General features: G+C 40.5%; 1 long non-coding RNA gene across 1 annotated transcript; it reads left to right on the plus strand.

Annotated features, from left to right (window-relative positions):
- Positions 1 to 1,929: 1,929 nt before the first annotated feature.
- On the plus strand, positions 1,930 to 2,977 carry LOC131682964 (uncharacterized). Its single transcript, XR_009304286.1, has 2 exons — positions 1,930 to 2,458; positions 2,758 to 2,977. It is a non-coding gene; the product is annotated as an uncharacterized LOC131682964 (long non-coding RNA).
- The last annotated feature ends 7,162 nt before the right edge of the window (positions 2,978 to 10,139 follow it).

The raw sequence follows: 10,139 nt of genomic DNA on the forward strand, positions 1-10,139 counted from the left end.
TTCTCGCAACTGCTCTACGATTCTTTTTTTTTCGTTTACCTTATCAAGTCCTCCTCTTTTTCGCGAATACAATAAATGCGGAAACTGCGCTATAATTATCAGTACAATATCTTATTCCGATTCTCGTCACCGGATTGTGGTATTGACTCCCTTATCTCCGTCCGTGTCCGTCGAAATCCAAGAATTAATGATCCCCCTCTCTTTCACTGCCGAACCAAGATCAATCCTTCCCAGGTCGTCCTCATTCTCCATGTTACAATAGTACAAAAGGTGGGGCATATTTATTATCTAGCTTAACTTTTCATCCGGGCGTAATGTGCTACAGCTAACAAATTTTCCATAGCGATAAGAGCTATGTTCACCTGTTAAAACATGTTAAGATACGTGTAAGGAACAACTAGGGTTGCCACCCCTCCGGGTTTGGGCCGGAGACTGCGGTTCTCGGAAGCGATCTCCGGGCTTCCGGTTTTTCAATTTCTCCGGGTTTGCTGGGAAGAAGCATAATTTCAATTTTTGGTAATTAATCGACTCTTTACAAAATATTTAAAAAGTCTAAGTTAACTATTACTCTGGTTCAGATTTATTTTGCCCGTGTAATCCTTCATGTCAAGGTGGCGAAGATGAGTTCACCAAATATTGCTGATTTCTTCCACAGAGCAATGAAAATGAAACAAATACAAATCAAGGAAAGTAATACTTCGCAAACGTGAAAAATTTACAGCTTTATTTTAACGTAGTAATAAAAAGCTATTAAAGTGGTCTAAAATGCCGAGCAATCGCTTTGATTTTAATTTCTGTCTAGTTTGACTCAAAATCCACCCCCCCCCCCCTTCGGCGTTCAGTGAAAATCTCCGGGTCAAAGTATCCCCAGGGGTGGCAACCCTAGGAACAACCTTTAATGATATGTGGGCATGTAGGGCCTTTATATTCAGAGTGTAGGTGATCTTCCTATGGAAACATAGCAAAACACGATTTTTGATTGGAGACACCTCTAAATCATCTCCAAATTAAGTCATTTTTGGCGAAAGTTTTTAAATTCACACCTAGAAAAAAAATCTGAGCTGACTTATGTATATTTTAGTATATCTGTTTTTTTAGTGGGACTTGGTGTTTTTTTCACGGAGCCTTCGAAAAAACTGTATGATTTGGATGTGTTTCCCGAAGATATACTTCAAAAAGGATTGTTTGATGAAAAAAAAAATGAAAATGATCAAAAAGTACATGCGACAATTATGCGTAGAACGGCAGTGTAGTTTTTACAGGTGTTGCTAAGATGAATCTTACACGAGTGCTGTGAGTGATATCAGAATAAATCGACTTGCCTACGTCATACCGTTCGTTCAACTCCCATTGTATCGTGTGAAATATGGCGTCGACCGGTTGTGCTTGTGGATTGTTTACATATTTTTGGTTTCTGTCATAAGCAAACCGAATGATCTGCCACACCTATTTATACTACATTACTGTCAATGGCCCTCCCCAGTAAAGTTTAGGCGGAAATGAGACGGAATTCCGGCTGATTAGCATACCGGCCCCAGCGACACAACCGATTCTAGTTGGGATCGTTGTATCACTGGAGCCGGGCTCTAACTGGAACCAGCCGGAATTCTGGCTCATTCGTTCCAGAAGGATTCGAAGCGTGCTCGATTACCCAGTTAAACTCATTCCGGAACCGGTTCGGATTTCTGAATGGACCCTCTAAGAGCGGTTGGTTTCAAAACCGTCCAATGAAGGACGTTCGTTGGACCATTTTGGACAACGTCCAAATAACCGTTCAACGAACGTCCATCGTTGGACCCGTGTTGAACGATTTTGAAACAATTTTTTGGACGTCTCAGTGGGGAGTCATTATGAATTCCAAATCAAATGCAACAACCGATTCCGACTCAGAATCGGTTGTTGCATTTGATTTGGAATTCATACTGACTTCATTCAGGATTCCCAATCAAATTCCGAATGGTTTAACCGGGTAGGCTCGCTGACGAACTAGCAAGTCGACATAAATTGACTTTTACAACATTGCTTTACAGCTAAATGGCAGTGTTGGTAAACACGGCTCACAGTAAAATTCAAATTTATGTCGACTTTGTCAGCATGCACAGCCTAATTGGAATGACACTGGCAAATAAATAATAAGAAAAATATAGATATGACGAGTTTGCATCCAGAGGAATTCAGCGCTAGATTCAGCGTGCTTAATTCGCACGTAAATAAGAAAGATATCTGTTCTCCGGTTTTTTTTAGCATATCTTCCTTCGAACGTTTCGACACAGATACTTCAAACAAACAAACATTAATGATCTTAAATGCTTATTTGCAGGCTAAACAAAATTGGGAAAAATCCCAATATTATGGCTCACAAAGAAGAATCCGAGTCAGCCAATGCAGAAACTAATCAAATCAGTGCTGTGGTAAACGCGTTGGCCGTTGAAGCTGAAAATAATTTAAATAACCTTAGGTTCATTTTTCGTATTCTGGTTTTAGTTGAAAATCGAAAAATTGACATGCGCCTTTCGTTTTTTCCCTATTTACACAGTGGGCAATTAAAACGCATGTTGTGTACATGTTAGAGAATCAACTTGCGCGTCATCTACACCAGTTGCGCTTTAGTTCCACACGCTGAAAATAGGAGAAAAATCGAAAAGCGCTAGTTCACTATTTCGATTTTAAACTGCAACCAGAATATTATAATTCATTAAAGGTTGCAATTCATCTTTTTCCTTTCTTTGATTTTTTCAATCGTTTGTGTGGAATCAGTGATGGAAGCGGAAGTTTGAACAAAATTCACTCTGATTTAAGTTTGGCGGAGTTAAATCAAAATTTACGCATGAGCTTACCTCGGCCAAAAAGTGGAGATTTTAGAGCTCTTTTCGAAGGTAGTCCTTAGGAAATCAACCACTCTCTCTGGAATTGACAAATACTCTTCTATAAGGTACAAGTGAGATATTACAAATAAAACTTAATTTACATAAACTAATAGCGTCCGTTCACATTACTATTATAATTTAATGTGTCTGCTTAAACTAGCCACTCAAGAATGCCAAGAAATCGACTTTTTAGTAATACAGAAAACAGACTTTCAGCTGTGTAAAATTTAACGGTCTATTCAAAGGTAACTAAGATAATATCACCAGGTGAGTTTAATTTGATAGCGGAGGTTTCGAAACGGTTTTACATCGTTTACATGGTTACACCTAAGCTGACCAACTGTACAGAATTTGGGAAGACGGTACGGATTTTTGATCGCGTGTACGGAAAAATTGCTTATACGGATTTGTTCGGAATTTGCACGGAATTTTCAACTTCAGTGGAAGTGGAAACACTCCCGGGATAACAAATTTTTTTTCCACAAATGGGAACCGACTAGATAACGTTGCAAACTAATTTCCCAGGATTCCAATACTTTGAAACTAATCTATTATATCAATAAATCAATTATCTCATTAACTTATTTAGCCGATTCATCTAGCAACAATAGGCTGGTCTGTCCAAAAAATATATTCAAAACGAATATCTCCTTATTGAGAATTGTGATGAGCAAACCCACGCTTACGGAAATATTCAGCTTCTCGACGAAATATGAAATTACATTTTCCAATAAAATTTTCAATATTGTACTAATCTACTTAGGTAACTAAACTTTTGGATAAGTATTTCTTAGTCGATTAATGATCGAACAAATGAAATTATTCGATAAATTACAGTGTTGTACAGCGCAAATTCGTTAGTTGGGTTACGAATGCGCCCCATCCCAACTAGCGAATCGTATTCATTAATTGGGGCAACTGACAACTTGTAAAAATACACGAGGTAAACGCTGATTGTTCGTTTTCTTTCAATAAAAAACAAACAGACAAATTTTACGGTTCACGAAAGTTGGCTGTTTCCTTCCAGTTTAACCCTTAAATGCTTGAAACTAATTTTTCATTGATACTCATTTTTTGGTATGGAATATGGATACGATATTTACCTCTTGGTCCCAGTGAGCAAATTTTCTGGCAGAGATCGCTCTGATACATTTCTGTAAGTCTTGGTTTGGCAACCCTGTCAGATTTCTGCGCGTATTCTGTCGGGTTAGTTCAGCTAGGGCGGACTTGGTTTCGCTCGCGTTTTCTGGGAAATTTTGACAGGAACCGAGCAAAACCCTGGCATAACTCGGACATAAACTGTGCAGATCCTGGCAATTCCTACCTGGTAGAATTTAGCACGAATCCAATTGCTATTAATTATTTTTTTGATAAATTCCTTCACATGAAATAGGAAAAGGATACGCCGTCGCAAAATACCGATAAAGCGCAAGCATAAATCATTGGATAATGTAATTGAATTCATCAGAGATGACCTTCAAACGTTAGCAAACTAACCTCTCTGCGGTACAAACTAATTGATGCTGAATGGAGGAAGCACAAAATCTAACACATTTATTTCACTAAAAACATTCCGGAATATGAATTGAAAAAATTAAGATTCATTGAATTTCAAAGTATGCTTTTTTCTAAATCGTCAAAGAAATCAACCAATAAGCCCCTTGAAATCGATGACTTCCAAACGTCAATCAGTTTTTGAAATTGAGTTTTGACATAAGAGTGTCTTTTAGTTGGGGCAACTAGCGATCACCCCACTAACGAACAGCTCAACTAGTGAACCCCCAACTAACAAATTTGTGCTGTACTACGTTCACACTACGAGTTATAACACTTTTTTATGTTACTTTCTATTTGATTATATTGTTTTTTTTTTGTATTGCATTTCTAATTTATTTCTAGTTTAGTGTTGGGTGTTCAGCTACATACGGGAAGAATGGAGTACCCAAACCATGGGTTAAAAATCACCAGCGTCAAGTTCTAATAGTGCGAACCCAATTTTGGGTACTGTTTTCAAAAGGGATATTACTTTAAACTGAGTATTGCATGTCTAACCTAATTTTGGATAGTTTGGGATTGGCATTCAACATTTTTTTCTCCCGTGTTAAACAAGCGTCGTTTGCTTAGCCCGCTAAATGCTGTGAATATTTTGAAACTATAGTATAATTTACATATCCTGCACGTTGAATTTAAGTGTTTCACACTAAACACAGTGGATAGACACTTGGGTTTAGTGTTTTTATCGGTTGTCTGTGTCGTCGGAACAACCGATTTCATTCGCAAAAGAAAAGGTAGGTTTCACTTGTTTAGTTTTAAATGATTGGTTTTCTCATCATTTATAATATTTCTCTAGTTCACTACTCGAAATCGTCTGAGCACATCAGCAGTTCGTTTATAGAGCCATTACCACAACTGCAAGGGGAGGGATCTGCAAGGTGGTAAAGCTGACAGCCGCTGGGAGAATTAACTGGAACACATCAACCGGATCCACTGTGTTTGGATCTTCGGTGAAAAAAATCATCAGTTTATCTGTAAGTAATGCCATTTTCGTTTTTGACAGTGCACCACACCGGTGTAGTCGGTGCTACCCGGTCAAACCATTCGGAATTTGATTCGGAATCCTGAATGGATGGATTCCAAATCTAATGCAACAACCGATTCTGAGCCGGAATCGGTTGTTGCATTTGTTTTGGAATCCATAATGACTCCATTCAGAAATACGAACCGGTTCCGGAATGAGTTTAACTGGGTACACTCATTCAAACTTGAGTGTAATCAGTATCATGTATTTGCACTACACCGATGTAGCACCAAGAAAAAACTAAATCGCTATAAGAAATGACAAAAATTCTGCCAAACAGGAATACTGTCTATAATCGCAATTTTTTTCTAATGTTCTATAACAGCGATTCTCAACCTGGGGTCCGCGGATCTCTAGGGGGCCGTGAAGTAGTTACTAGGGGACCGAGAAGGAGATTATTTATCTCGGAAGGAGCTTTTTTTGTAACATACTGTAAATAATATTTGAATAGTACACAAAATGAATGTTAAGCCGCGGGAGTCTGCAACAACCTTGGATGATTAAGAAGTGGTCCGCGGGGCGAAAAATGTTAAGAACCGCTGTTGTATAAGATCCCATATCTACATAGGGCCGACTTGCGATTATAGGCAGAATAGAACGAAAGAAGAAAAATCAGCGATAGAAATAACCGCGTTTTTGGGTGAATGCTGAATGGACAAAATTCGACAAAATTCAAATATTTTTCATGGTTTTTGCCTTTTTCATATGCTATGCAATAACTGTAAAAATCGACTTTTTAACCGAGGCCCGGAGGGCCGAGTGTCATACACCATTCGATTCAGTTCGTCGAGATCGGCAAAGGTCTGTGTGTGTATGTACGTGTGTGTGTGTATGTGTGTGTGTGTCATTTAAACTCACACAATTTTCTCAGAGATGGCTGAACCAATTTTCGTAAACTTAGCTTCATCTGAAAATTATAACGCTCCCATGAGCTGCTATTGAATTTTTTGTTGATCCTACTTCTGGTTCCGGAGTTACGGATTGAAGAATGCGGTCACACAGTAAATTCCCCTATAAACTGGTACCACCATGATGTTCAAATGATGTAAAACATATTAAAATTGATCACAATCGTCTGAGCTCTCGATCGAAGCAGATCGTTTTTCTTGTGCTGTGCATAGAGTAAATCACTATATATACATTGTGAAGGTCAACCATTGTTTGAGGCTGGCTTTGTTCGCCGGTGCCTAGGTTGGTGAAGTGAATAGTGGAATAACCGGACAAGCTGCTAAATAAGCTAAGTATCTTTTTTTTTCATTTCCCTTTCCCCCGATCGGTCGCTACTTCTTAGATCCCTTTCCCCTGAATATAAGTTTCATCTCTCGTTTACACCACGTGCTATCCTCGTGCCTAAATGGCCGAGGGCGAAGTAACATTGGATGGGAATGATATTTCCATGGATATACCGGATAAAGCCGAAATTACTCCCTCCCCTGATTCCCCCAGTCCTCCCCGTATTAAAACATACCCAGCCAGTTCGACTGGACCCTGGGTGGTCTATTTCCGGCCCATCACGAAATCGCTTAATATTTTAGAAATCTCACGGGAGCTGACTGCTAACTACCCGGCCGTAGCTCAGATAACACGTGTTAGAGCTAATAAGATACGCATATTAGTGAATGACCTCGACCAGGCAAACCAGATTGCTCGCAGCGAACGTTTTACAAAGCAATTTAAAGCGTATATTCCTTGTTTAGCAGTGGAGATCGACGGGGTCGTCGCCGAACCGGGTTTGAAGTGCGAAGATGTGTTGAAGTACGGAGTTGGTTGCTTTAAGGACCCCTCACTTGAACATGTGAAGATTCTGGAATGCAAGCAATTGTATTCCGCAAAAACTGAGAATAATAAGACAACTTATTCATTGTCAGACTCGCTTCGGGTGACTTTCTCCGGGTCTTCCCTCCCCAACTATCTCCTCCTGGATAAGGTTCGTCTACCTGTTCGCCTGTTTGTACCGCGGGTAATGAACTGCAGCAATTGCAAGCAGCTGGGCCACACAGCCACCTATTGTGGCAATAAGAAAAGGTGCGGCAAATGCGAAGGAGAACATGAGGATGACTCTTGCGGTGGAGAAACTGAAAAGTGTATTTACTGCGGGGGCCTTCCGCATGATCTTAAATCATGCCCCGCGTACAAACAGCGCGGGGATAAAATTAAGCGCTCCCTTAAGGAACGCTCGAAGCGCTCTTATGCAGAAATTCTTAAGAATGCTTCGCCATCTGTCCCTTCCGAAAATTCCTTTGCTCTTTTGGCTGGCGTTGAGCAAGAATCTGACGACCCACAAGAGGGAACATCTTTGGTTACCTCAGGGGAGTCCAGGAAGAGGAAAAATCTAGCCTCCCCTAAATTGCCTCGTAAGGGTGCCAAGGTGTCGTCCACTCAGAGTGCGCCAATTACAATCAATAAATCCAATGGAAGTGATGCACTAAAGCCGAAGCAAGTTGCTCCAGGACTTGGAAATTTTAATTCTAACAAGGAGTATCCACCACTTCCAGGGACACCAAAAACCCCAAGTGTTCCCTTTTTTCAAACAGATACTCAGTCCAGTAGCGGACTAATGAAATTTTCTGACATAGTGGACTTAATTTTCACAGCTTTCAATGTTACTGATCCTCTTAAAAGCATTCTGATACATTTTCTCCCTATGGTGCAAACATTTTTGAAACAGTTGACTGCTAAATGGCCCCTCCTTGCAGCGATCGTATCCTTCGATGGCTAAGTCATCAAACGAGGTCACTGATTCGATCACTGTCCTACAGTGGAATTGCAGAAGTATCCTCCCGAAAATCGATTCCTTCAAATTCTTACTAAACAGTTTAAAATGTGATGCTTTCGCATTATGTGAAACCTGGTTAACTTCTGATATAAATCTCAACTTCCACGACTTTAATATAATCCGTCTGGATCGAGAAAACCCTTATGGAGGAGTACTTTTGGGGATCAAAAAGTGCTATTCTTTCAACCGAATTAACCTCCCTTCGACACCAGGCATTGAAATTGTCGCTTGTCAAGTTTTAATCAAAGATAAAGACCTTTGCATTGCTTCCATCTACATTCCTCCTACACACTAAGCCAGTCAAAAGCTGTTCGGTAATTTCTTTTGACGACTACCACAGTAAAGTGATATTTTTACGGAGGTTTCAGCAAATTATTTAAAAAATTGCGGTAAAGTTTTCATTTTTCAACGATTTTCAGTAATTTTTCGAATAATTTGCTGAAACCCGCAATATTTTTCACTGAATTTATCAGCACTTTTGTTTTTTTCGGTATATAAACATTATCCAGTAAAAAACTGACTGATTGTTCGGCAAAATTGTACCAACATTACCGAACCTCGTCAAAAACTTACAAAACAGGTACAGCAAATCATCTGTCAAATCGAGGAAACTACTAACTGACCAGTATTTTTTGACGTTTGGATAGAACGGATTGCGGAGAGTTCGGTAACCGAATTGTTTTACTGAATTGATTACCGAACGGTTTGCTGTTCAAAAACCCAGTAAAATTTTACTGTACCCAGTAATTTAAATTAAGTGTGTAGAGCCTTGGTAGGGCACCGAACGCTTTGTAATATCACGGAATCCTTACCGGCTCCACGGCTAGTTCTGGGAGACTTTAACTCGCACGGTACGGTATGGGGCTGTCTTCATGATGATAATAGATCAACATTAATCCAAGATCTTTGCGACAATTTCAACATGACCATCTTAAACACGGGAGAAATGACGCGGATTCCTACACAACCAGCACGCGCAAGCGCGTTGGATTTATCGCTATGCTCGACATCGCTACAGTTAGATTGCAGGTGGAAGGTGATCCCTGATCCCCACGGTAGCGATCATTTGCCTATCGTGATTTCAATTGCTAACGGTTCAAGACCATCGGAAATAATCAATGTCTCGTATGACCTCACACGGAACATTGATTGGAAGAGTTACGCGACCGCGATATCCGTTAAAATCGAATCCACTCAAGAACTTCCTCCGGAGGAAGAGTACAGGTTTTTGGCTGGCTTGATTCTCGACAGTGCGAATCAAGCTCAGACTAAACCAGTACCCAGCGCGAATACCCATGGACGGTCTCCCACCCTGTGGTGGGATAAAGAGTGCTCAGAGCTGTACGCGGAATAGTCCACTGCATATAAGGCCTTCCGGGAAGACGGGTTACCCGCTAGCTATCTACAGTACGCGTCGTTAGAAAGGCGAATGAAGAGTCTAATGAAAGCCAAAAAACGCAGTTATTGGCGCCGGTTCGTCGACGGGTTAACGAGAGAAACAGCGATGAGCACTCTTTGGGGTACGGCTCGACGTATGCGTAACCGTAATAGTACCAACGAGAACGTGGAATATTCAAACCGTTGGATATTTGCTTTCGACAAGAAGATCTGTCCGGACTCTGTCCCGGTACAGAAAACGTGCCGCGCCGCGTCTCCTCACGATACCGCGAACGAAACACCGTTTTCGATGGTGGAGTTCTCACTTCCTCTCTTATCATGCAACAATAACGCCCCAGGGTTAGACAGAATCAAATTCAACTTGCTGAAGAATCTACCTGACACTGCAAAAAGGCGCTTGTTGAATTTATTTAACAAGTTTCTTGAGGGTAACATTGTCCTTCATGACTGGAGGCAAGTGAAGGTCATCGCCATCCAAAAACCAGGAAAACCAGCCTCCGACCACAACTCGTATTAGCCG

The sequence above is a fragment of the Topomyia yanbarensis genome, chromosome 2 (genome assembly GCF_030247195.1).
Source record: "Topomyia yanbarensis strain Yona2022 chromosome 2, ASM3024719v1, whole genome shotgun sequence".
Lineage (NCBI taxonomy): Eukaryota > Metazoa > Arthropoda > Insecta > Diptera > Culicidae > Topomyia > Topomyia yanbarensis.